Source organism: Papio anubis, chromosome 2 (genome assembly GCF_008728515.1).
Source record: "Papio anubis isolate 15944 chromosome 2, Panubis1.0, whole genome shotgun sequence".
In the NCBI taxonomy this organism is placed as follows: Eukaryota; Metazoa; Chordata; class Mammalia; order Primates; family Cercopithecidae; genus Papio; species Papio anubis.
In genome coordinates, this window is record NC_044977.1 from 53,263,554 (window position 1) to 53,288,126 (window position 24,573).

The 24,573-nt window shown below is 43.1% G+C and overlaps 1 protein-coding gene across 10 annotated transcripts in view; it reads right to left on the reverse strand.

Moving 5' to 3' along the window:
- The window catches only part of ATG7 (autophagy related 7), a 267,608-nt gene that overhangs the window by 80,148 nt on the left and 162,887 nt on the right, over nt 1-24,573 (reverse strand). Inside the window, exon 19 of one of the 10 annotated variants that reach the window (XR_004181748.1) lies at nt 3,120-3,291. The exons of the other annotated variants lie outside the window; for them this stretch is intronic. The gene's annotated coding sequence lies outside the window, so the exon portion shown is untranslated. The remainder of the gene's footprint in view (nt 1-3,119; nt 3,292-24,573) is intronic. 10 annotated transcript variants of the gene reach the window in all.

Below are 24,573 nucleotides of genomic sequence, written 5' to 3' on the forward strand. Positions count from 1 at the left end.
CTTAAAGCTAACCAGGGGCTTTCCAATTCTCTCCCCTTCTTCCCATCCTTGGGTTTTTAATTTTTACAGAAGCCAAATATATTAGGGAAGGAAGAGGGGCTACAGGCCTTTTTTTTTTTTTTTTTTTTTTTTTGAGGCAGGGTCTTGCTGTCGCCCAGGTTGGCGTGCAGTGGTGCAATCACTGCTCACTGCAGCCATGACCTCCTGGGTTCAAGCAATCCTTCCCCTTCAGTGCCCCAAGTAGCTAGGACTACAGGTATGTGCCACCACACCCAGCTAATTTCTTTTTTTTTTTTTTTTTTTAACAGACTTTTTGTAGACACAGGGTTTCACTCATGCTCAGGCTGGTCTTACACTCCTAGCCTCAAGCAGTCCTCCCACTTCGGCCTCCCAAAGTGTTGAGATTACAGGTGTGCACCCGAACTTACAGGCTCATTTTAATAAACCAGGTTTTCACTTAGCTCTAGAACTCTCTGGAGGTGTCCTTACACACACACACACACACACACACAAAATTTAGATTTTTAGAGATTGATTTGATAAAAAAAAAAATGTCTCCTTTACGGCTAACGACTTCTCTCTACATCTTTAACAAGGCTGATTGTTGATGACGATGATGATAGATGTGGCATCTGTTGAGTGTTTACTATGTGCCCAAGAACTGTGCAAAGTGCTTCAAATACATTATATTACTTAATCCCAACAGTACCCAAACAAGGTTGTTATTTCCATTTTACAGTAAAGGGGCCAAGTCCTAGGATGACGCTGCAACTTGCCCAAAGTGTCACACAGCAAAGAAGCAGTGGAGCTAGAATTTGAAAATCGGGGGTCAGACTCTAGAACCTATTCAGCAATAAAAGGTTAAAGACCTCTCCCCTCTGCAAAAAGCCACTGCTTCTAGCTACTCGCAATGATTTTCACAGAAATAACTTTCTGTATTTGTCTTTCGTTTGGGGGATATTTAATTAAATTGTATAATTAGAAACAACAAGTCCATCTGGCATTCCCAGGTTTGGCAAGAAACAAGAATGACTCTTGGAAAGCTCAGGCCTCAGCTGGTGGGAGCAGAAGTGTGCTGGTGTCCTAGAAACCAGGCTGCCAGCTGAGAGTGTTCAGCCTCCCGCCATGCTTTACCGAGGGGGTGCAGAGCTAATCAGCTGGGACATTCCATTAATGGAAAGTCAATTAGAAAAGATTTACTGAATACATAATTTTTAAATTTTATTTTGAGACAGGGTCTTGCTCTTTCACCCAGGCTGGAGCGCTGTGGTGCAATCATGGCTTACTGCAGTCTCGACCTCCTGGGCTCAAGCAATCCTCTCACCTCAGACTCCCAAGTAGCTGGGACTTCAGGTGCACACCACTAAGCCTGGCCAATTTTTGTATTTTTTGTAGAGACGGGGTTTCACCATGTTGCCCACGCTGGTCTCAAACCTCCTGGGCTCAAGTGATCCGCCTGTCTTGGCCTCCCAAAGTGCTGGGATTATAGGCGTGAGCCACTGTGCCTGGCCAGTTTTTTTAAAACAGCATACTACACCTGTTGTTTTTCAACTTGCTCTTGTCACTTAAATGATTTAACCATTCCGTCTCCTGATATGCTTTCAGGTTTGTCACAAACACCTTTGGCTTTGCCACCATCCTGTCTTCCTGGGACCACCACCTTCTCGTGGAAACTGCTTTTTCCCTCACACCAACCACATTCCTTTACAGACTCTGCCGCTCTAGTCTAACTTGACTGGTCCCAAAACGAGCAAGAGAGCTAGCTGGGCCCAGATATGAGAGTCTGGGATGTGAGAAGTCCAGGGTCAGTGTATGCCAGGCGACTGAAGCTATGGATTATGAGGCTCTGGAGCTGCCAGCAGTCACACTTCCTGTCTAGCAGAAGACGCCAGTCTCCAGGGAGAGAACCTGTTTCTATCAGAACTGTAGAAAAAAGCTAACTTTTCTTTCCATTATGTTCAATGCTCCAACACTCTCCTCCACCTATGATAATTCAAGGTGGGTTTATGTCACTTGACACCAAGAGTCCTAAATCATTTAAAAATGATGCCAGGAGTAGAGTTAAAAGTAACCAAGTCTAAATGCAGGAAGGGCTGACATGAAGTCGGATGGGAGGCCACAAGAAATATACCATCCAGGATGCAGAAATTCCCAAGTGCTGCTACTGCAACAATTGCTTCAACAAGGCTGAAGGTTTAGCAGACCATTCTGAGGAAAGTATCTGATTATTGGGGATCACTGTCTACTTTTTGCAACATTCCACACATTTTGAAGGGAGGCCTCTTCTGCTTTTGGTCAGCAACCTGAGTCCTCTTGAGCTTACAAAGGCTGAATTTTCTGCTGCAAGCTCAAGTCAGTAGTAGTTAGGGAAAGAGTGAGAGTATGACAATGGATAGAAATATCTGAGACGGGACAGGCGCAGTGGCTTATGCCTGTAATCCCAGCACTTTGGGAGGCCGAGGCAGGTGGATCACCTGAGATCAGGAGTCTGAGACCAGGCTGCTCAACATGGCGAACCCCATCTCTACTAAAAATACAAAATTAGCCGGGGGTGGTAGCATATGCCTGTAATCCCAGCAACTCGGGAGGCTGAGGTGGGATAATCGCTTGAACCCGGGAGGCATAGGTTGCTGTGAGCAGAGATCACGCCATTGCACTCCAGCCTGGCAGCAAGAGCAAACCTCCATCTCCAAAAAAAAAAAAAAAAGTAAAAGAAAAGAAAAGAAAAAGAAAAATATCTGAGAGGAGCCAGGGCCCTTGTGTTACATATTTATGTATATTATGATGTTTGGACATCTTTTAAAAAACCTTTCTAGCTGGGGAGACTGCCCCTCGTGGGGTGGGGGTAGGATAGTTAATTCTTAGAGCCAGCAAAGGGCCCAGCCAGGAGTACACTTCTGACATGTGAACTAACCAATTCAGAGGCACACCTCCTCTATCTGGCCAAACACCCGAAGAGACAAAATTCCTCTGCTTTCATCATCCCAGGGCCAGGTACAGTCAACTAGGGACCACTCCTATAGCTTAGGGCCCCCTGAGATTATTCAAACTAGCCAACTCTAAAGTGTTCACCCTGCCCTGTCTTGCCTTTCTCAAGGAAACCCCCATCATGGCTTTACCTTAATGCTTTCCCCTTGCTCCTGTCTTCTGCCTCCTGACTGCCCTGGTGTCTTTCCTCTGTGGCCCTGCATGGTGTGCCATGCCTCCTGCCTCTAGGACTTGTGACCACGATAAACTGTCTTCCTGAGCCTCTCCTGTGTCTCCTTCTTGTGGCTGCACCTAATGGACCACCTAATAAAAGAACATAAAACAGCCCTTAGCAATGGTGACGAGAGGGCCGTGAACCTTCCAAGGCTTCAGCAGAAGTCCTTCAACTGAGTTCTAGAAGGGTGGCAGAGGCTCGTAAACAGCTCTTGAAGGCAATGGCTTCCAGTTAGAAATGGAAACCTTGAGAGTCGAGTAGGTTTTAATGACCAGATTTCCTTTTTTTTTTTTTTTTTTTTTTGAGACGGAGTCTCGCTCTGTCACCCAGGCTGGAGCGCAGTGGCCGGATCTCAGCTCACTGCAAGCTCCGCCTCCCGGGTTCACGCCATTCTCCTGCCTCAGCCTCCTGAGTAGCTGGGACTACAGGTGCCCGCCACCACACCCAGCTAATTTTTTTTTGTATTTTTAGTATAGACGGGGTTTCACTGTGTTAGCCAGGATGGTCTCAATCTCCTGACCTCGTAATCCACCCGCCTTGGCCTCCCAAAGTGCTGGGATTACGTGTGACCCACCGTGCCCAGCCCAGAGTCCACGTCTTTAGAATGAGAACACTGGATAAGACCATCACCAAAGTGTCTTGGTTTTGATGTTCTGTTTCTGGGGGTTAATTATAGTACAAACGTTACCATTTTCTTAAAACCACTGAGAATTCTTATTCTAAGAACTACATTTAAGAGCAAATGCTGGAGTGAGAGAGATTAAATGCTTGCTTTTGAGTCTGTTTAATTCACTGTGCGATCTTAGACCACGAAGTCAATTTCCTCACCTGCAAAAGGAGGTTTTGAATGCCTGTCTTCACAGGGCAATGAAAGAGGCAACGTGAAAGCCTTTTGATTTCTCTTAAGGGAAGAAAAGATGCTGTGGGAATCCTAAGCAGGATTAGGACAAAGCTCTCTGAATACAAAGGTTAGCTCCAAAATGACTTTATTTTTGGTTTCTTAGCCCCAGTGATGCCATTTCTGACCCCAATCGCTATTCCCTATAGTTTTCAAATCCCTGTAAAGAACACATTTCCTAAGTGACACAGAATGGCCTTGGGTAAAATGCCAGTGCTGGCTGTCTCTGCATTTCTTATTTTTCCATTTCGTTTTAGCAGTCTATTCCACCTGCCCAGCACTGACCCCCTATATCCCTGGCTTCCACAAACCCTGCCCCAGCCTTTGCCTTCCCTAAAGGTCTTTGACACAGCTAAACTTCTAAAATATTGACCCATTGTGATACATTGGATTCATCCCTCCTTCTCAGGTGGGTCATTATATGAAGACTCCAAAAAGATGACTTACCACTGGTGGCACTGTATATATTCTGAAAAGGAAGGTTGCAAAAACATATTGGGGATGTTGGTCATGCCAGGTGGCTCTCAAAACACACCCCTCTGGGCTCCATACATATGGACAGAATTAGGGTTGGGGCCAACTGGCACGTTCTCCATGTAGCCTGACCTGTCTGCCCTTCTCAGGCACAGAGAGCGACTCTTTTGTTTGTGTTCCCTCAGTACTTTATAAGAATAATCATTATCTCACTGTATAGATATTGTTCGTCAAAATTTGTATGTCCTTGACTGGGATGAAATTTGGGGGGTGGGCAGGGATTTTGACGTATTAATCTTCCTATTGTGTGTCTTGTACAGGGAGGGAATTCATTCCATAAAAATGGAATTTTTTTGGAATGCTATGCTCTGTTCTCCTCTTAAATGGGAAGTACTCTGAGGGAAAATAACCTCAGAAGCCATGCAGCATAGAGCCAAGCCCTCATCAAGAATTAGGCCATGGCTGGCAAAGGCAACACTCTGGTGCTACCCTCTTCCTTGCCCACATCAGGCATTGTTACTCAGCCATGACCCTTTATCTCACGACATCTGAGCCAGGTCTGAGAGGCCTTCTCAACACAGTCTTCTAGGCAGCCACCCCTGCTGAGTGAGCTGGCACACAAGAGAAGCTGATGTGGCATATTTAGCAGCCCAAAGGTAGATAAGATACCAAAGGACAAGAGGACACATGGCCTATGTATGCTCCTCATGTCACCAATGAAAGATGCAAAAGGAGGTTCAGATAGAGACTAGATTGTTCCTTTAACATTCAAGAAGCCACCTCGAAACACCACCAAAGGAACGAGTGAACTCAACGAGTAAACAGCTGGTCCATCTGGTTGTGTAGCACTGAGGCTGCCTACCGTTTAACTGGTTATTATTGCTTAAAACGAGATAGTCTTTCCTGAGACCACCCAGAGCTGGGATGCTAAGCTGTGTGACTGCAGTAAGATAAATTTCTGTACTATTTCAAATATGTAAGAGGCAGTATGGTGCACTGGATAAGATCACAGACCCCAAAGCACTGTTCCTAACACACAGGGCTCTTGTAAGGATTTAATATGTTAAATGGTTAGAATAGCATCTGGTGCATCAAGCATCATCTACTGTTACTATACGTGGCCTGGCTAAAGTCTACCAAACAACTAGCAAAAATAGCCACAAACAAATAAGGCTTGGTCTACGTTGGCACTCTTGTTTGTCATTCAATGGCTTCATTATAAAATAATGGCTATTGCCTCGACAAAAGGCTATCAGAACGGGCCAGAGGTAGAATTGTGTCAGTATATTTCCTTTTCCCCACAAAGCCCATTACTCTGGCTGTTATCACACAAGAAGAGCTAGGTAGCCCATGACTTCCCTGTTGCTCTGGCTGCTAGGAACCATGAAGTTACAAATCATATTGAATTTTGGAAGCTCTAGTAGTTTAAGTTTCCTATCACTTAAAAAAAAAACAAAAAAACTTGGCTCTTATTTTCACTCCCATTCTAAAGACTTCCAGAATTAATTATTTCTACGATTTTGAGTATAGCTATCTTAAATCTGTTTTTGAAATCAGGCAGAATGTACATAAACATGAAAACATTTGTCAGATTCTTGGTGCTGAATGTCAGCCGAGACATATGTCTGAGATGGTACATTATATTTTTATGTATTACACATACCATAGCCATCTAGGAATTAGGGCAAATCTCATGTAGCATTCTGCAGAGATATTAAAAAAGACTTATTATGTTGACATTTCACCATAATGATTGATGCTTTTGCTGTTTAAAAAAAAAAAAAAAAAGTTGACTCCCCCTCCTCACTTTAAGATTGTTGCTCCTGTGTCAGAAAGTGAAGTTGAAATCAGAGAAGTGATCAGCTAGGCCAGCAGTCCCAAACCTTTCTGGCACAAGGGACTGGTCTCAAGGAAGACAATTTTTCCATAGATGGGGGGTGATGAATGAAACTTTCCTACCTCAGATCATCAGGCATAAGAATCTCATAAGCAGCAGGCAACCCAGGTCCCTCACATGAGCAGTTCAAAATAGTGTTCCCGCTCCTATGAGAATCTAATGCTGCCGCTGATCTGACAGGAGGCAGTGCACAGGCGTTAATGTTCATCTGCCCCACTCACCTACAGCTGCGCGGCCCGGTTCCTAACAGGCCTTGGACCAGTACCGGTCCATGGCCAGGGGTTGGGGACCCCTGAGCTAGACCAAAGACAGAAACTTTATCTTGTTGAAACAAGTTCTCTTTTTTTATCCTTTGCATTTATTTTCATAGAATTACAGAGCTCATTTGCTTCAGTTCTCCAATTTTTTAGAGGAAACTGAGTTCCAGCATGGAAAAGTAACAAGCAAAGGTCACACAATGTGTTAATAGCTGAGCTGGTTGTAAGTAAAACCCAAATCTAGGCCGGGCGCGGTGGCTCATGCCTGTAATCCCAGCACTTTGGGAGGCCGAGGCAGGCGAATCACGAGGTGAGGAGATCAAGACCAGTGACACCCCATCTCTACTAAAAATACAAAAAATTAGCCGGGCTTGGTGGCAGATGCCTGTAGTCCCAGCTACTCGGGAGGCTGAGGCAGGAGAATGGCGTGAACCCGGGAAGCGGAGCTTGCAGTGAGCCGAGATTGCACCACTGCACTCCAGCCTGGGCAACAGGGCAAGACTCCGTCTCAAAAACAAACAAACAAACCCAAATCTGACTTCTAAACCTGTGTTTCACTTAAAACACCAAGATGCCCCTCTAGACCACTGAGTTGGAAAAAAAAATGAGGAAATTGGCTTTGAGTAGCCAATTTAAATTTGAAACTCTTGAAATGTATTGTTTTGTTGTAGCAAAACAGAGGGCTGTTTTGAAAACAAGACCCTAGTTCCATAAAAATCAACGTATTTTAGAAAACATTTCTGCTGCAAAATTTCATTTACTATTAAGGCATCTGAGGTGAGCTCATTCACTTAGAATCATGCGCCAATTCCAAAACTAGGAAATCAAATCATTCATTCAACCAATATATACTTACTGGTTACTTCCTCCATACCAGGCAAGGCACTAGGTCCTGAGGGTATGTTGTCTAAGACACAGTCCTTGCCCTTCAAGGAGCTCACGGTCTAGGGAAAATAGTCAACACAAGTGCTACCACTCCACAGTTTCTTAGGTGTTCATGACAGACATAAACAATTTATTAATTTATTTATTAACTGGCCTCAGCAATCCTTTCCAATACAACCCTCCAAGCACCCATAAGCGAGAGGCACACAAATTGAAATTGATCTGTCATCCCTTAACTAGTAGAGTCACTTTGTGCCTACTAAATGCTATGCAATTTGAAGTTCTTAATGTATGTTCCGGAAATGTTTTCCCCCCGATCTGGAGGCAAAGAATGCAAATTCTTACACACATTTAGTGTTTATTGAACTCCTGGGTACAGAACAATTTTTGTAGGTACTTTAAAAACCCTGGGTAATGGCTCATGAAAGACCAATTATGCCCCAAGAAGAGACTCCAGTTATCTTTCACTTGAAATTCCCATTTCAGATAAGGAAGCACAGCTTCTATCTTATGTGTGTCATTACTCACAGTTGCCATCTGCTGCTGGGGAATCAAAAGCCAGAGTTGCCACACCACTCAGTTCACAGCAGCTGCTTCTCCTCCCCAGTGATTTACCGGCTGAGAAAAGCACCATTTACTGGCAGTCCCACCTAGTCCAGATCTTCCCGCCGCAAGAGTTTGGGAAACAATACTTCTAAACCTCATCCCAAGGTAGAACCAAAGACAGCTGCTCGACTCCATTTTATACACCTGGCATCTTTCTGCTCATTTGGGTAAGCTGTTTTCTTAGGGTCTGATCAAGGGAGAAAAGGCAAGAAGACATCATTTCCTTTTAACGGCTTCTACTATGTCCTGCCCCATTTTCATCCCTGGTGATAAGTGAGTAAAGACCCTGCAAAGCCTTGCAGAGGTGCATTACTACTCCACAGCTGACTGTCCAGCAGCAGAACAGTGTGTATTGTTGTCTGGAGGAGACATGCTGGAAGCTAATCTCCTCCTTTGGAATGGTCACACCTGAGAGGTTTTGTATACCAATTACCTACACATCAAGTCGCCTCCAATACTGGGGCCTCAAAGAGGACACACACTTTCAGAAAAGAGTACACATACAGTGTGAACATGAAAAAACGTGACACAGTTTAGGGTTAAAGCAGGAAGAGAGGAAAAAAACTTCACAAGTGTCTACTTCTTTCCATTACATCTTTGTGTCCAAACAGTGATTGTGGCTTTTGTTAGACACAGTGGTCAGTACTGGGGGGAGTAGAAAGAAATAAGGCTTCTTTTCAGCTCTCAAGGGTTTAGATTTCCTAGGGAAGGCAAGGTGTATTAGTGATAAGCTAAACACCATGGGTTTAAGTATGAGAATATATCATATTGCCAAAAGAATAGAACCAATACAACACAATCCACTCCTAGGTATATACCCAAAACAACAAAAACATGTACTTCATACAACAACTTGTACACAAATGCTCACAGCAGCATAATTCATAACGGCAAAAAAGTGGAAACAATCCAGATGCCTACCAACTGATGAATTCATTAACAAAATGTGGTGGATCCTACAATGGAATATGACTTGGCCTTAAAAAGGAATGAAGCTCTGATAATGCTACAACAAGGATGAACCTTGAAAACATGTTAAGTCACAAGAGACCATATATTGTAGGATTCCATTTATATGAGATGTCCAGCACAGGCAAATCCGAAGAGACAGAAAGATTAGTCACTGCTCAGGGCTAGGGGGCTGGAGGGTGGTATGAGGGGAACTGAGAGATGACTGCTCTTTAGCAGGGTTTCCTTTTGGGGTGATGAAATGTTCTAAACAGACAATGATGGTTACACAACTCTGAATATTTAAAAAATTACTGAACTGTATATTTTTGAAGAGTGAGTTGTAGGGCATACGAATTACATCTAAATAAAGCTATTACAATAAAACAAGAATATAGACAAAGCTATAGGGGTTCAAAGGAGGGATACAGAATTTCTGGCTTAGATGGTTTGAAAGAACATAAGACAGATTAGGTATTTGAGGTAAGTTCTGAGGAGAAGTAATTAACCATCTGTGGGGTTGATAAGTAGGGAAGGGTGTGAGCCCGAGGTACTCTAGGACAGTGAGTAAATCAGCTTGATTAAGGTGGGATCCATAACTGTAGAACAAAATATATTAGGCTGAAGATGTAGTTGTGGCCAGCTTGGGCTAACTCTGAGGAGTTAAGACGACCCCTGATCTGGGTAGAATCCATTCAGCCTTACAAGTGCTCCCAGTTTTCAGGCCAACAAGGAACAATTCGTGGACGAGCTCATGATCAGTTGTTCTCACATCACTTTTAGGAAAAATGGATGTCACCGGAAGAAGGAATTGTGCACAGGGATGGCTTTTATACAAAATGAGTATGCTGGAGGCCAGAATAGGCTCAGATGCCCTACTCTGAAGGAGGTATGAGTGGACCACCAGATGTGGACCAGCAAAGAGCAGAACAGGAGCACTGGGATGTCCAGGAATCATTTGCAGAAACTGACTACTCTAAACCACATTATTCTAGAATTGTCATTATTCTGGGTGGCATGGGCCAGTCCTACTGGGTAGGGACATGGAATAGGTTCTGTAAGAAATTTTAGTACTTTACTACTGTAGTTAACTTCTACTTAAAATCAATAATTTGCTTCATGAAAAGGCTGCAAAAAATCAACACAGCATTCTACGTTGCTTTAGTTTCTAGGCCCGGTAAATTCCAGCTCCTCATATGTAAAAGAACATTTAGGCACACCTTACTTTGTATAATGCGTGACTCTATCTGTATAGTAACTGTTGTTAAACTCCTTCATTAGAATTTATATGTAAATAACTGTACTCGAGAGAAATAAAGCTGAACTTTTATAAATCAGTAAGACTATCTTTCCACATGTCATGCTATCTAGTTTTGATAATATTTAAAAAACTCTCAAAAATAGAGCTTCTGGGAGGCAGGGTCTGAGTTTGTACTCTCTATAGCAGTGCTATCCTATAGATCTTTCTGTAATGATGGAAATGTTCTGTATCTGTACCATCCAATATGGTAGCCATTAGCCTCACTGGCGTTTGATGAACATCTGTTTAACTCCATGAGAATCTATTCAGTAAACACACACTGAGCTTCCTCTACCTGCCAGGCACTCTGCTAGATGTTAGGTATGATTGAAACGCTGCCCCTGAACAAGTCAGAACTTGTGGTTGCAAGGGACAGAAAACTCAACCCTGATTTACTCAAGCTAAAAGGGAAATGTGGCCTCATATGCCCAGAAAGACCAGGATAATGGTACCTTCAGGGAAGCCTGGTTTTGGGCTTAGAGGACAATACCATGACCATCTTCTTGCTCTCTCATCCCAGCCAGGCTTGGCTCTCCTCCATGTGTGGTCTCCACACTCAAACTGGCTCTCCGCTCACAATTACTAGAAGGCTGCCCAGCCCAGACTCCTGTTGTCAAATTCCAAATCCTAATCACAGCCTCTTAGCCAAAGTTTCATATCTCATTGGTTAAGACTGAGTCACGTGCCCATTTCTGACCCAAGCATTTTGGCCAGGGAAACACAATGTGCTGACTGCCTGGGGTCCGAACTACCTTGCCCCAACCACGGGCCAAGGGCGGAGTCAACTCCACCAGAAAAACATGGGATGAGAGTGAGACCCTGGGCCTCTCTGGGTAAAACCAAAGTACCCATTAGAAAGAGAGCACATTTTCCTAGGCAGAAAAACCAGCAGATAACCAGTCTAGTTTCTATCTTAAGGAGCTCAGTGTCTCTCTAGGGAATTCTTTATTAAAATGCTGGTCAGATCTGCTAGCCACATAGAAGAAGAAAATATTATCTAAAAAGAAAACCTCAATTTAGCAAGATTGAGGTTTGAAGTGGCCGTAACATTTATTTACATGGAATTTCCTCTGATGTCTGCTTTTTCCTAGATAATTCTCATAAAACCCTTGTGAGGAAAGGTAACAACAATGGTATCTAGAAACATTTAAGATGGAGCAGTCGGCTAACCAGGGCACACTGTTGGTGCCTTTGCACACCTGCTTCAGGTTCCAGATGTCCCCCTCTTGCACTCCCCAATCACTGAGGGTGTGCTTAGGCCTTAGAAGTCCCACATGTGTGGATGCAGGCAGACACAGGACGGCCCACCCAGGGAAGGGACACACAATTGCCAATTCACATAATGCAATGTAAATTGTCTGTTTTCATAAGGGCTACTCCAAGACAGATTATTTGTGGGCAGGATGACTCATAAGAGAGCTAAATGAAGTCGCCCCACATAGAAGACAAAGAGCTTGGAACATCACTGAAATGAGAAAAATTAGCCAAAACAGCTGCAGCACTTTAGGGTCTTTTAAATAGCTTCCTCCCGCCTATTTTCTCCACCCTTTTCTAGCTGTTTTCTCTCACTCGTTATATCCTGACGAAGGGTGTGCTATTGTTGGCTTGCAGGGACAGCCACGGCGGGAAATAATCTTCTTAGCAAGCATATCCTTTTATCCCTTTGAGTTTTCTAGTATTAGCTTTCATGAAGATGACTCTGGATTACTCTGAGAACTACTCTGAAACTACTTGGCTTGCTTCTAGGTGGAAAAAAAGTTACTAAAGCTCGGGGACAGGCCTTTCCACACTTTCAGGACATTCAGTGCTCAGACCACATGGCAAGAAGGCCCATGACCCCGGTCTGTTTTCTGCCTGGGGAACCCAGAGAACTCTCAGCCCCCTCAACATCGAACTGGACATTCCCTCTTTTTACTGCACAGATAATCTTCCAATTTGGGTGTGCCTCTCTAAAGGCATGGTGGACAGAGCCGTAGATACTCCAGGCTTGGTAAGAAGAGAAGGACTGTCTGCTTCTAATACCCTTTCTGGGTTTTAACAGATTGCTCAGGTCAGCAGTAACTGGGCCCACTGGACTGCTACTGTGCTCGCTACAGCCCACGGAATCGCGCACTTCCAGCAGATAGGAGCTGGCACACAATAAGTGCTTTGTGAACACTGGTGAAATGTGAAATATTGCTGGAAACATGGAGGTGTTACTTTGTGTTTAAAAAAATACTAAAGAGAATAGGTCTTAATACTAATATCCGCAATAATTGTCTCCTATCCAGAAAAGTGCCATCCCTTCTACTTTACTCTCTAACCCTCAGTCCCCCAATCCTAACCAGTCTTCAACCCTAAGGTGATTCAACTTTAAAAATGGCTTTTATTGGCCGGGAACAGTGGCTTACGCCTGTAATCCCAGCACTGTGGGAGGTTGAGGCGAGCGGATCATGAGGTCAGGAGATGGAGACCATTCTGGCTAACACGGTGAAACCCCATCTCTACTAAAAATACAGAAAATTCATCAGGCCTGGTGGCAGGCACCTGTAGTCCCAGCTACTCGGGAGGCTGAGGCAGGAGAATGGTATGAACCCGGGAGGCGGAGCTTGCAGTGAGTCGAGATCATGCCACTGCACTCCAGCCTGGGCGACAGAGCAAGACTCCATCTCAAAAAAAAAAAAAAAGGCCTTTATTAGGGATCTCAGGCCTGGGTGAATAAGCTATGTTAACTGGTTTTCCATTCCCCCTGGGCTAACAACTCCTTGGTCTTTTCCCTACCATGTTGTTTGCTGAAGTGCCTAGAGGACCTTTTTATGGGTTTTACTTTCTTGTTCATTTTTAAAGTAACAGCTTTATTGAGATATAATTCATGTACCATAAATTCACCAATTTAACAATTCAGTGGCTTTTAGTATATTCACAGCTGTTTAAACCATCACCACTATCTAATTCCAGAACATTTTTTTGTTTGTTTTTGAGACAGGGTCTCGCTCTGTCGCCCAGGCTGGAGTATAGTGGCGCGATCATGGCTCACAGCAACCTCTGCCTCCTGGGTTCAAGTGATTCTCCTGCCTCAGCCTCCCAAGCAGCTGGGATTACGGGCATGTGCCACCATGCGCAGCTAATGTTTGTATTTTTAATACAGACAGTGTTTCACCGTGTTGGCCAGGCTGGTCTTGAACGCCTGACCTCAGGGTAATCTGCCTGCCTCAGCCTCTCAAAGTACTGGGATTACAGATGTGAAGCACCACGCCGGGCTGCAGAACATTTTCACTATCCCAAAAAGAAACCCAGTACCCATTAGCAGTCTCTCCCTATTTTCCTCCCACCCCAACCCCCCAAGTCCCTGGTAACCATGAATCTATTTTTATGTTTCTATGGATTTGTGTATTCTGAACACTTCACATAAATAGAATCTCATTCTTTTATATATATATATACACACACACACACACTTATATATATATAAATGTGTGTGTGTGTGTATAGGCATATATATATAGAGAGAGAGAGAGAGACAGCGCAGCCTCTTTTTTTTTGAGACTATATATATACACACATATATATGTAGTATTTTCTATGGATGCCAGTTCTTATGGTAGATGTTAGCATCACAAATTTGTATAAAATCTGTGCCCGCCTTCATAGTCCAACAAGAAACGTCTGCTGAGTGTAGAACTCCAGGGAGTTCTCTCATGGACACAACAGCCTCACTCACACTCATATTAGCTGGCAGAGGCCCTCTGTACCAGTGATATGCTTGGGCCAAGGGCCCCTGGGTTGATCATCATTAGGTAGACATCACCCAGTGCCCTGTCTCATGTGCTGAACAGGGCTAGCAATGTCGACTTTCACTTTGGGAGGCTGAGTTGGGTGGCTCACTTGAGGCCAGGAGGTCAAGACCAGCTGGCCAACACGGTGAAACTCTGTTTCTACTAAAAATACAAAAATTAGCTGGGCATGGTGGCATACGCCTATAGTGCCAGCTACTCAGGAGGCTGAGGCATGAGAATCACTTGTACCCAGAAGGCAGAGGTTGCAGTGAGCCAAGATCGTGCCACTACACTCCAGCCTGGGTGACAGAGTGATAAAGATCTCAAAAAAAAAAAAAAAAAAAAAGTGTCAACCTTTACTTCTATTTTATCAAGTTCTTGTACCAGCCTGTCCTTTTCAAAGGACACCCTTCTTGGGAAAGATTAAGTTTTTGGTTGTTTTTAAATGTATGGATCCAATTTGTCTTTTTCATTTCATTAAGGTCAAATACATATTTGTCCTGGGTTTCCAATAAGGTATTTGAGATTTTCCTGTGCCATAATGACCATATTTGGTACAGGCAAGGCGATATACTAAGGTCTCTCTACAGATCTTGAAAATCAGATTAGCCTTGGAGGATTAAGTTAGTAACAACTAATACACCCTGGAGGACACCAGCCCTTTGGAAGGCATTCATTTGAATAGACTAGAAAAGCAGTTGAGGTTGGGAGTTTCTCATTTCAGGCAAAGTGACAAGGGAGTGGTCTCAGAAAATATGATCTTAACTAAGAAAGCTAGAACCTGTACTACTCTAGAAGACTGTTCACAAATGGTAGCAGGGCCCATGTGGAGTGGAGCTTGGAAAGAGGAAGCTTAATGTGCAAAAATTTAATATCCCTGCAACTCTCTAGAAATTGGCAAGATGGTCCCTCAGAAGAACAGATCTCTGTGGTGAGTGAGATATCACAGCTCCATGAGGTGAACACCAAACCTTCCAACCACCAGTTGTCTCCCACGTACTTATGGAGAGTGGTAGACAAAACACACTGAACTGCTTCATTTGTACATTGATCTCTTGTGAGCTGGCTTTGTGGGAGTTAGTCCTAGAAAGTCTTTATGCACTGGCAAGATTTTCTGACCTGAAGAAGTAGGAATCATGGAAAATGATGACCTACCAAAGTACAGATCTAGAGAACTGAGGTTTGGAGAACATGAAAACCATGGTCAAACACATGAAGGCCTGCCACTGAGAATTCAACTAGCAATACACAGGCCCAACTAATATGTAAGAAAGACACTATAAAGTAGTAGTTAAGAACACAGGCTCTGGAGCCAAACGACTTGGCTCTAACACTTACTGGCTCCATGACCTTGAACAACTTAGGCTCCATGTGCCTCAATTTCTCCATGTGTTAAATAAAGTGATTGTGAAGATTTAATGAGATAATCCAAATAAATGCTTAGTACGACGTAGGGAACACAGCAAGTTCTCGAGAGACTAGCCATTACATCATTATTGTCCAAAGAAGAAACAGACCACCCTGTAAGATTTGGAAGGGAGATCCCCCAGGACTCCTCCCATCCCCTGCCAGGAGTACAGAGGGACTAGTTTATTGAGGCCCAAACGCAAATTGATGCTGTTCAATTTACTTCAATTCCAGGGCTTCCATGCCCCTTAAACTCTTATAGACAACTCAAAATGAAAATGTGTTCTCAGCAGTTAATGTGTTTTCCATCTACAACCGCTTTTTTTGTCCTATCATTCAACTAATATATATTTTTCCGAGTACTATGGCAAAGCGCCTGTTAGTGTTTGAGGGCACAAACGGGGAAAGGTGTGGCCCTTGCCCTCCAGAAGCTTTGCATCTTACTGGGACAACGGGATTAGAAAATCACAAAGTTCGCTGGTGATTCAAATAGATGCGTTACATTTAAGCCAAGCATTCATCTGATGCTTGATTTAACGAGCCATAACCAAGGGAAGGGTCGGGAAAATCATTCTCTCTAGAATCACTCCATTGTATGGAACATGAGAAGCTTGTTTGTATACTAAAACCAATCATACTCTCACCCTCTCAGTCTCAATCTCTCTCTCCTTTCCACTCCCTTAAAAGTACAGCCACTAAGGGTAGTGAAGACTCTGGGGCCTTACAGGCCCCAAATCTCAGGTTTTTTTTTTTTTTTTTTTTTTTTTTTTTTTAAGAGACAGGGTCTTGTTCCATCACCCAGGCTGGAGTGCAGTGGCAATCACAGCTCACTGCAGCCTCAAACTTCTGGACTCAAGCAATTCTCCCACCCCAGCCTCTTGAATAGCTGGGACTACAGGCATGAGTCATCATGCCCAGCTAACAGGCTCACATTTTGGCTCACCTAGCTCACTTAGCAGATGGTGAAGGCAGAGACAGTGGCCTCTGCATTACAAGTTCATGCTACATTCCTTCACAGGATGTTCGAAGGCTTGTCTGTTATTTATTTGTAATTACTGCTTTAGCACTCATCTCCCTCCCATTTGTAAGTTCAATGAAGGGAAGGATGGTGTGCTTTGTTCATCATGTCTTACAGTTAACCCCTAACACAGACTTTGTATGACATTTTTACCTTAATTCCAGGCTTCTTTCAGGTTCCACACAGTCTGGTTGCTACAATTTAAGTATATTACTCTGGTGTAGAATGTCAGGTAGGGGAGAGAAGCCCCCAGGGCCTGCCTTGGATTCTGTGGACAAACATCCAGGGACAGAAAACACTAGGAGGCTCCATTCATATTGGAACAGTAACTCCCCAACCCACCCCACTGCCCCGTTTACTGACTCCTCTGTTGCCTCAAGAAATTCATAGCACCTTCGGGCAGGGGAACAACAGTGTGGTGTTTATTGAAATCTACATCTGGTAGTAATTTGTTCAACAACAACCAGCTTTTCCTCCATCGTTCTCTTCAGTCAAATAATCCACAGGGGCCCATAATACCCACAACTGCTCATTTGTGCAAGGCCTATATTGTGTCAGTTTATGTTCCTAATTACAGATTTGGGTTTATCAACAAGTTTCAGCATGGCAAGTGAAGTTTTTAGACTGTGGAGGAGACTGAAGGCACATGTCCTGAAGCAGAGATGCTGTCACTGAGCCTGGCCATCTGGGCTGAGGGATGAAGCCTCATGGTGACCTTAGGGGCTCCAGCTCCTGAGTCCACACTGGGTGAGCAGAAGCAGCCAGAGTACTCCCCTTCCCCGCCCCAAGAGGTGTGGCCTCAGGATAGTATGGAGGAACCCGGAAGGAGGAAAAGCCTAGAATGAGGCTTCTGTGTAGCACGGAGAAAGGAGGAGGCACTGTGCTCCAATCTCAGAGAAAGTTCTTTCTTTGGAGGAGGTGGTAAGGGAGACTGTGCAGCTAGTTTGCTCAACTCCTCAGTGAATAAACACTTCTTTTCTGGTATCTGTGGTTAGGTGAGAAAATGGGGGTAAATCCAGAAAGCAGAGTTAGTCAAGGTTGGGGACAAATCTGGGGACTGGAATTTCATGACTTTCACTCAACTCCATAATAATGAATTGCTGATAGAAAAGCAGCATTTTTTGGAAAGGGCAGGAACAGACATAGGAATAGAATTAAGAGGAGACTGAACTTATAATGGACTTCAATCATATATGCCCAACACCCATCCACCTGTATCAGTTTGTTGAGAAGGACTGTCCCCCATCACTCCAACCACATAGTTCTGAGGGAGGCTGCCAATCACTATGACCTGCCCCTGGCCCAAGCTGGCCAATCATGGCAGCCCTTCCCTTTCTACTGCCAGCTGTCCAGAGATGGCATGTGACCCAGGCCTGGCCAATCACAGTCCTTATCTGGGATTTTTTGGAGCCACTAGGCAAGATTTCTTAAGAATGATATTTTGGAACTGCCTGAGCCCATGTTTCTTGCTATATGGGGAAAAAAAGAACTTGTTGGTAGTGAGAGAGAATAAAGCCAACAAAGAACAGAGATGATCAACACTAAGATGGTCTTGACACTAAATCCCCCCCCCCCATCTAGAGTCCTTGAAGCCCAGATTTCATGAGCTGGTTTCCTTATTAGCAATCAATTACTTTTTTTTTTTTTTTTTTGAGGCCAGTGCGCCTAGCCGGGCTGGAGTGCAATGGTGCGATCTCGGCTCACTGTAACCTCGGCCTACCAGGTTCAACAGATTCTCCTGCCGCAGCCTCCTGAGTAGTTGGGATTACAGGTGCCTGCCACCATAGCAGGCTAATTTTTTGTATTTTTAGTAGAGATGGGGTTTCACCATGTTGGGCAGGCTGGTCTCAAACTCCTGACCTTGTGATCCACCTGCCTCGGCCTCCCAAAGTGCTGGAATTACAGGCGTGAGCCACTGCATCCAGCCAATAAGTTACTCTTTTACGCTAAAAAGAGTTCAAGCTTTTGGTTTCTATCACTTGTAACCAGGGTATGGATGGCTAACAAAAGGTTTTTCACTGAAAATGATTGCTATGATGATCAACTGAGTAAATGCAAGTAAATTCCCACTGAAAAAGACAAGGTGCCAGCCAAGTGTCAGATATTCATCAGTTGTGATATGGTTACACGTGACAGATGGGCACTAAAAACACCACTGACTTGATGTCAGGCAGTGAGTTTCAGAAAACTGTTTATTACAGAGACCTTTGAAGATACACAGAGGTAGATGGACAACATGATGTCTCTTATACCTCCCCAGCCCCAATAACCATCACTCATGGCCCAGTCCAGGAGACCAGTGGTTTCAACCACCTCCCCCTGGAGCATAGCTGGTTCACCTCGACTGTGCCATGGTTCCAGGCCCAAGTAGCCCCTTGACTGGATTTAGAGGTTGGGTCCCTGGCAATGGGGCAGCATCTTACAGGAAGAAGTCAAAAGTCAAGAATTCATGAATTCAGCCTGGTCAGGCTTGCAGTCTGCTCAAGTACCATGACATATCATGTGCCTCATTCTTTTAAAGGCTCATTTATGACATTTTAATATTGTCATTGGATGTGTGTTTTGTCACAGTAGGTATCAATGTAAGAAAATCTTCTTAGTGCTAAAAGTAAACCAGATACAAAAAAGTATTTTAAATGTTGATGCCAAGTTTCCTCTCTGGACTAAATTAAGGAGTCTCCTCCTTTTTATAACTCATTTACAAAAGTAGACTATAGTCTTACAAATAAAGAGTCTCTGGCATACTTAATTCAGGGTGCAGACAAGGAAGATGATTGAAACCATGAAATCTAGGTGTTAAAGACTTATTCTATCATTATTATAGAATGGTAGGTTGGAAGGGATATAGTAACATTTAATCCAATTTAATCATGCTTTATGGGTGCAGGTGTGGTCTAAACTTTTTTTTTTTAAAAGCATCCTAGATAATTCTGATAGGCAGCCAAGGTTCAGAACTGCTGCTCTAACCCAGCCAATACTTTTATTTAGCAAATGAGGATGCTGAGGGCCAGAGGTGTGGGACTCTGACCAAGTTAAACATCTGGGATTAGAACAAAGGTCACTGGGCTCCATCATACTTTTCAAGTGAATAACCAGGTCATCCTACTGTGCTTTCTTTTCACAGGAGCTATACAAATGTAACATATGAAAATTTTTGGAGTTGAAGTAGAGAAACTGTCAGAAAATTAGAATCCAAGTAAGTAATGTATATAAGATGTTTAACTTCACTGGTGATCAGGAAAATGCAAAGTAGAAGCCTAATGTGATACTGTTATACAGATTAGCAAAAATTTTAAAATATGACAGTACCAAGATTCTGGTAAGGATATGGGACCACAGAAACTACCATATACTACCGGTATTCATGTAAGTCAGTGAACGGCTTTGGAAAACAGTCATTATTTAATAAAGTTGAAGATGCATATTTTCTTTTAATTTGTAAGTTCAGGGGTATATGTGCAGGCTTATTATATAGGAAAACCTGTGACATGGGGGCTTGTTGTACAGATTATTTCATCACCCAGGTATTAGGCCTAGTGCCCATTAGTTATTTTTCCTGATCCTCTTCCTCCTACTACCCTCCATCCTCCACCAGACCCTAGTGTGTGTTGTTTCCCACTGTGTGTCCATGTGTTCTCATGATTCAGTTCCCACTTATAAGTGATAACATATGGTATTGGGTGTTCTGTTCCTGCATAAGTTTGTAAGGATAAAGGCCTTCAGCTCCATCCATGATCTCATTCTTTTTTATGACTGCATAGTATTCCATGGTGTATATGTACTACATTTTCTTTACCCAGTCTACCATTTATGGACATTTAAGTTGATCCTATGTCTTTGCTATTATGAATAGTGCTGCAGTGATGATCTGTGTGCATGTGTCTTTATGGTAGAATGATTTATATTCCTTTGGGTATATACCCAGTAATGGGATTGCTGGGTCAAATGGTATTTCTGTTTTTAGGTCTTTGAGGAATCTTCACACTGCTTTCTACAACGATTTAACTAATTTACACTTCCACCAATAGTGTATAAGCGTTCCTTTTTCTCCACAACATCTGTTGTTTGACTTTTTCATAATAGCCATTCTGACTGGTGTGAGATGTATCTCACTGTGGTTTTGATTTGTATTTCTCTAATGACTAGTGATGATGAGCTTTTTAACATATGCTTTTTGGCCACAGGTATGTCTTCTTTTGAAAAGTGTTGTTTATGTCCTTTACCCACTTTTTAATGGGGTTGTTTTTTCCTTATAGATTTGTCTAAATTTCTTGTAGATGCTGGATATTAGACCTTTGTCAGATGCATAGTTTGAGAAAATTTTCTCCCATTCTGCAGATTATCTATTTACTGATAGTTTCTTTTGCTGTGCAGAAGCTCTTTAGTTTAATTAGATCCCATTTGTCAATTTTTGCTTTTGTTGCAATTGCTTTTGGCATCATCATGAAACTTTTGCCTGTTCCTATGTCCAGAATTAATGGCTAGGATGTCTGGATGTTTTCCAGGGTTTTAATAGTTTTGGGTTTTACATTTAAGTCCGTGATCCAGAAGAGGCATATTTTCTATGACCCAACAATTCTAGTATGAGGTAAATAACTTATAGTATACCTTCACAAAGAGGGTGATATCACCCCCAAAGGAGCAAAAATTGGTCTTTGGCAGGCAAAAGAAATCTTAGATATGACAGTGTTTAGCGGCTCTCCAAAGCTCAGCCCTATCTGACAAACCCTATTCTTTAGTATTAATTAAATTCTAAACTGTTGGTATTAAATTGCCCCCTAGAAGGAGTGATAATGAAAAGAAGGCTGAGAAACACCCAGAGAAATGCTGCACATGAACCCCAGGAGATACATACCAGAATGCTCCAAACAGCACACTTTATTATGAGACTAGAAATGCTACAAAAGTCCAGCTACTGTAGAAGAGAAATTTCAATATATCCAATTATGAAACACTATATAGTAATGAAAATTAACTTTAGTTGCACACCAAATGGGTAACCTTTACAATATTGAGCAAAAAAGACACAAAAGAATCTACATATTATAGATAATTCTGTTTAAAAAATTCAAAGTCAGGCAAAGAGACTTATATTGTCTAAGGACCCATATACCAGACTGAAATTGTACAGGAAAATTATTCTTTCTAGTTACTAGTTACTTCTAGGCCTGTGGTCAGGAAGTAAAATATGAGATGGGTGAAAGGCAATAGAGTATTTTTTGACCAGGGTGTTTAAATCATACTTGTTCTCTATATAAAATGTTTTAAGATTTTTTCTGCATATGTTATAGCTCATTTGGAAATATTAAAATATAAGAGAAAAAAGCAAGGGGAAAATTTTCTTGATCTTTGTCATTTTAATTTTTCTAAAGCATTGTTTGGCTCAAGTTATTCCTCTATTCACAAGTAATAATAGAAACCTTCTCAGCCAGGTGCAGTAACTCAGACCTGTAATCCCACTCAGGCCTGTAATCCCAACACTTTGGGAGCCTGAGGCGAGTGGATTGTTTGAGCCCAGGAGTTCCAGACCAGCCTAGGCAACATGGCAAAACCCTGTCTCTACTAAAAATGCAAAAAATTAGCCAGACATGGTGAAGCATGCCTGTGGCCCCAGCTACTCGTTTGGATGAGGTGGGAGGATCACTTGAGCTTTAAGGTTGAGGCTACAGTGAGCCAAAATTGTGCCACTGCACTCCAGCCTGCGCGACAAGGTGAAACTCTGTCTCAAAAAACAAGAACGAAGAAAAGAAAACCACCTCAAACGTGCATGGTGCTTTCATTTATATAATCTCCTTTGCCCCTCAGCCTTAGTAGTAAGGAGTGAGCCAGAACTCATTTTAAGGGAGATAATGGCTTAAGTTAGAAAGACTAGTAGGAGTGCCAGGTGGATCCCATGGGGAAGTAGACAGGCTTTGCCTAACAAAAGATCAGCTGAGCAGGCTGGAGGTGGGAGCACGCCCGACACAGAAGTATGTATGGTGGCACAGAGGGAGCACACGGGGACACGTGGAGAAGAGGCCATATTCAGCTGTCCTTTTGAGGAGCCAATTTCAAAACAGGGAAGAATGTCCTTTCTAAATGATGTTTTAATCAAGTAGTTGCCACTGTTTCACACTATGAGGTTTTTACACAGATTTTTTGGGAATGATAATACATATTCTTACACCCTCACTAAAATCAAATAGTTGTTTTTCCTTTTGTTTGTTGTACAGCTAAGGTCTTGCTCTGTGGCCCAGGCTAGAGCGAAGTGGCACAATCTCAGCTCACTGCAGCCTCGAACTCCTGGACTCTAGCAATCCTCCCACCTCAGCCTCCCAAGTAGTTGGGACTACACGCATGTGCCACCAAACGTGGCTAATTTTTGTTTTTTTTTTAGAGATGGGGTCTCACACTGTTGCCCAGGCTGGTCTTCAATTTCTACTGTCACACAATCCTGCTACCTCAGACTCCCAAAGTGCTGGGATTACAGGCATGAGCCACTGCACCTGGCCCTAAAATATTTTAACATAGGTTATTCTACAATGAAACCACCTGTTTCTAATCACTTTGACACTCTAATAATATCCATTTAATACACATTAAAATTTTAATGGCTAATGATTGTTTAAAGTTCAAGGTATTTAGGTTCAAAGCCCTATGATATATATCCGGAAACATTTTTATGAAAAAAAATCCATAGTTTTCCATTTGGTTCATTTGTATTTAGTTTTCAATAAGGAATGTTTATATTGAAGATTTCAAAGCACATCAACTTTGTAGAGTAGGAATTATGCCATTTTATAGACGAAACCCAGGCAAGATGAAGTGATGCAACTAGTGATGGAGCCAGGAGTGAATTCCTACTCTTCAGGACCCACATCCTACGCTCCCCTCCATAAGACCACCCTGTTTCTGGGCCCACACTGCTAAGGGCTGCAGAGCGCTTGGCTTACTATTACTTCAGCCAAGCGATCATGGTACTGGATGATAACACTGTATTTCCATAGGTTATTGCTGAAAGAAAGAGAGAGGCTAGGTGCAATGGCCCACACCTGTAACCTCAGAACTTTGTGAGGTTGAAGCAGGTGAATGGCTTGAGGCCAGGAGGTCAAGACCAGCCTGGCAACATAGTGAAACCTCATCTCTATAAAAAATAGAAAAAATGGGCCAGGTGTGGCGGCTCACGCCTGTAATCCCAGCACTTTGGGAGGCCAAGGTGGGTGGATCACCTCAGGTCAAGAGTTCAAGATCAGCCTGGCCAATATGCTGAAACCTGTGTCTACTAAAAATATGAAAATTAGCCAGGCATGGTGGCAGGCGCCTGTAGTCCCAGCTACTTGGGAGGCTGAGGCAGGAGAATCACTTGAACCCAGGAGGCAGAGGTTGCAGTGAGCCAAGATCACGCCATTGCATTCCAGCCTGGGCAACAGAGCAAGACTGTCTCAAAAAAATAAAAATTAAATTAAGAAAAAAAAAAAAAAGGAGAAAGGGGAAGGGGGAAACAGAGTACAGATAAACCAATATTTGGGTACAGAAACTTGTAACAGTTACCTCTAAAAGACTGGTTCCAAACTGGTGCTTTAAAACTTAATTCAGGCCGGGTGCAGTGGCTCACGCCTGTAATCCCAGCACTTTGGGAGGCTGAGGCGGGTGGATCACAAGGTCAGGAGTGCAAGACCAGCCTAGCCAAGATGCTGAAACCTTGTCTCTACTAAAAAAAAACAAAAAAATTAGCTGGGCATGGTGGCGTGCACCTGTAATCCCAGCTATTCAGGAGGCTGAGGCAGAGAATTTCTTAGACCCAGAGGCAGAGGTTGCAGTGAGCCGAGATCATGCCACTGTGCTCCAGCCTGCGCGACAGAGTGAGACTCTGTCTCAAAAAATAAATAAAAATTTAAAAATCCAACTTTCCTTCCTTTTAATAAAGTGTGGGGTAAAATTAAGTAT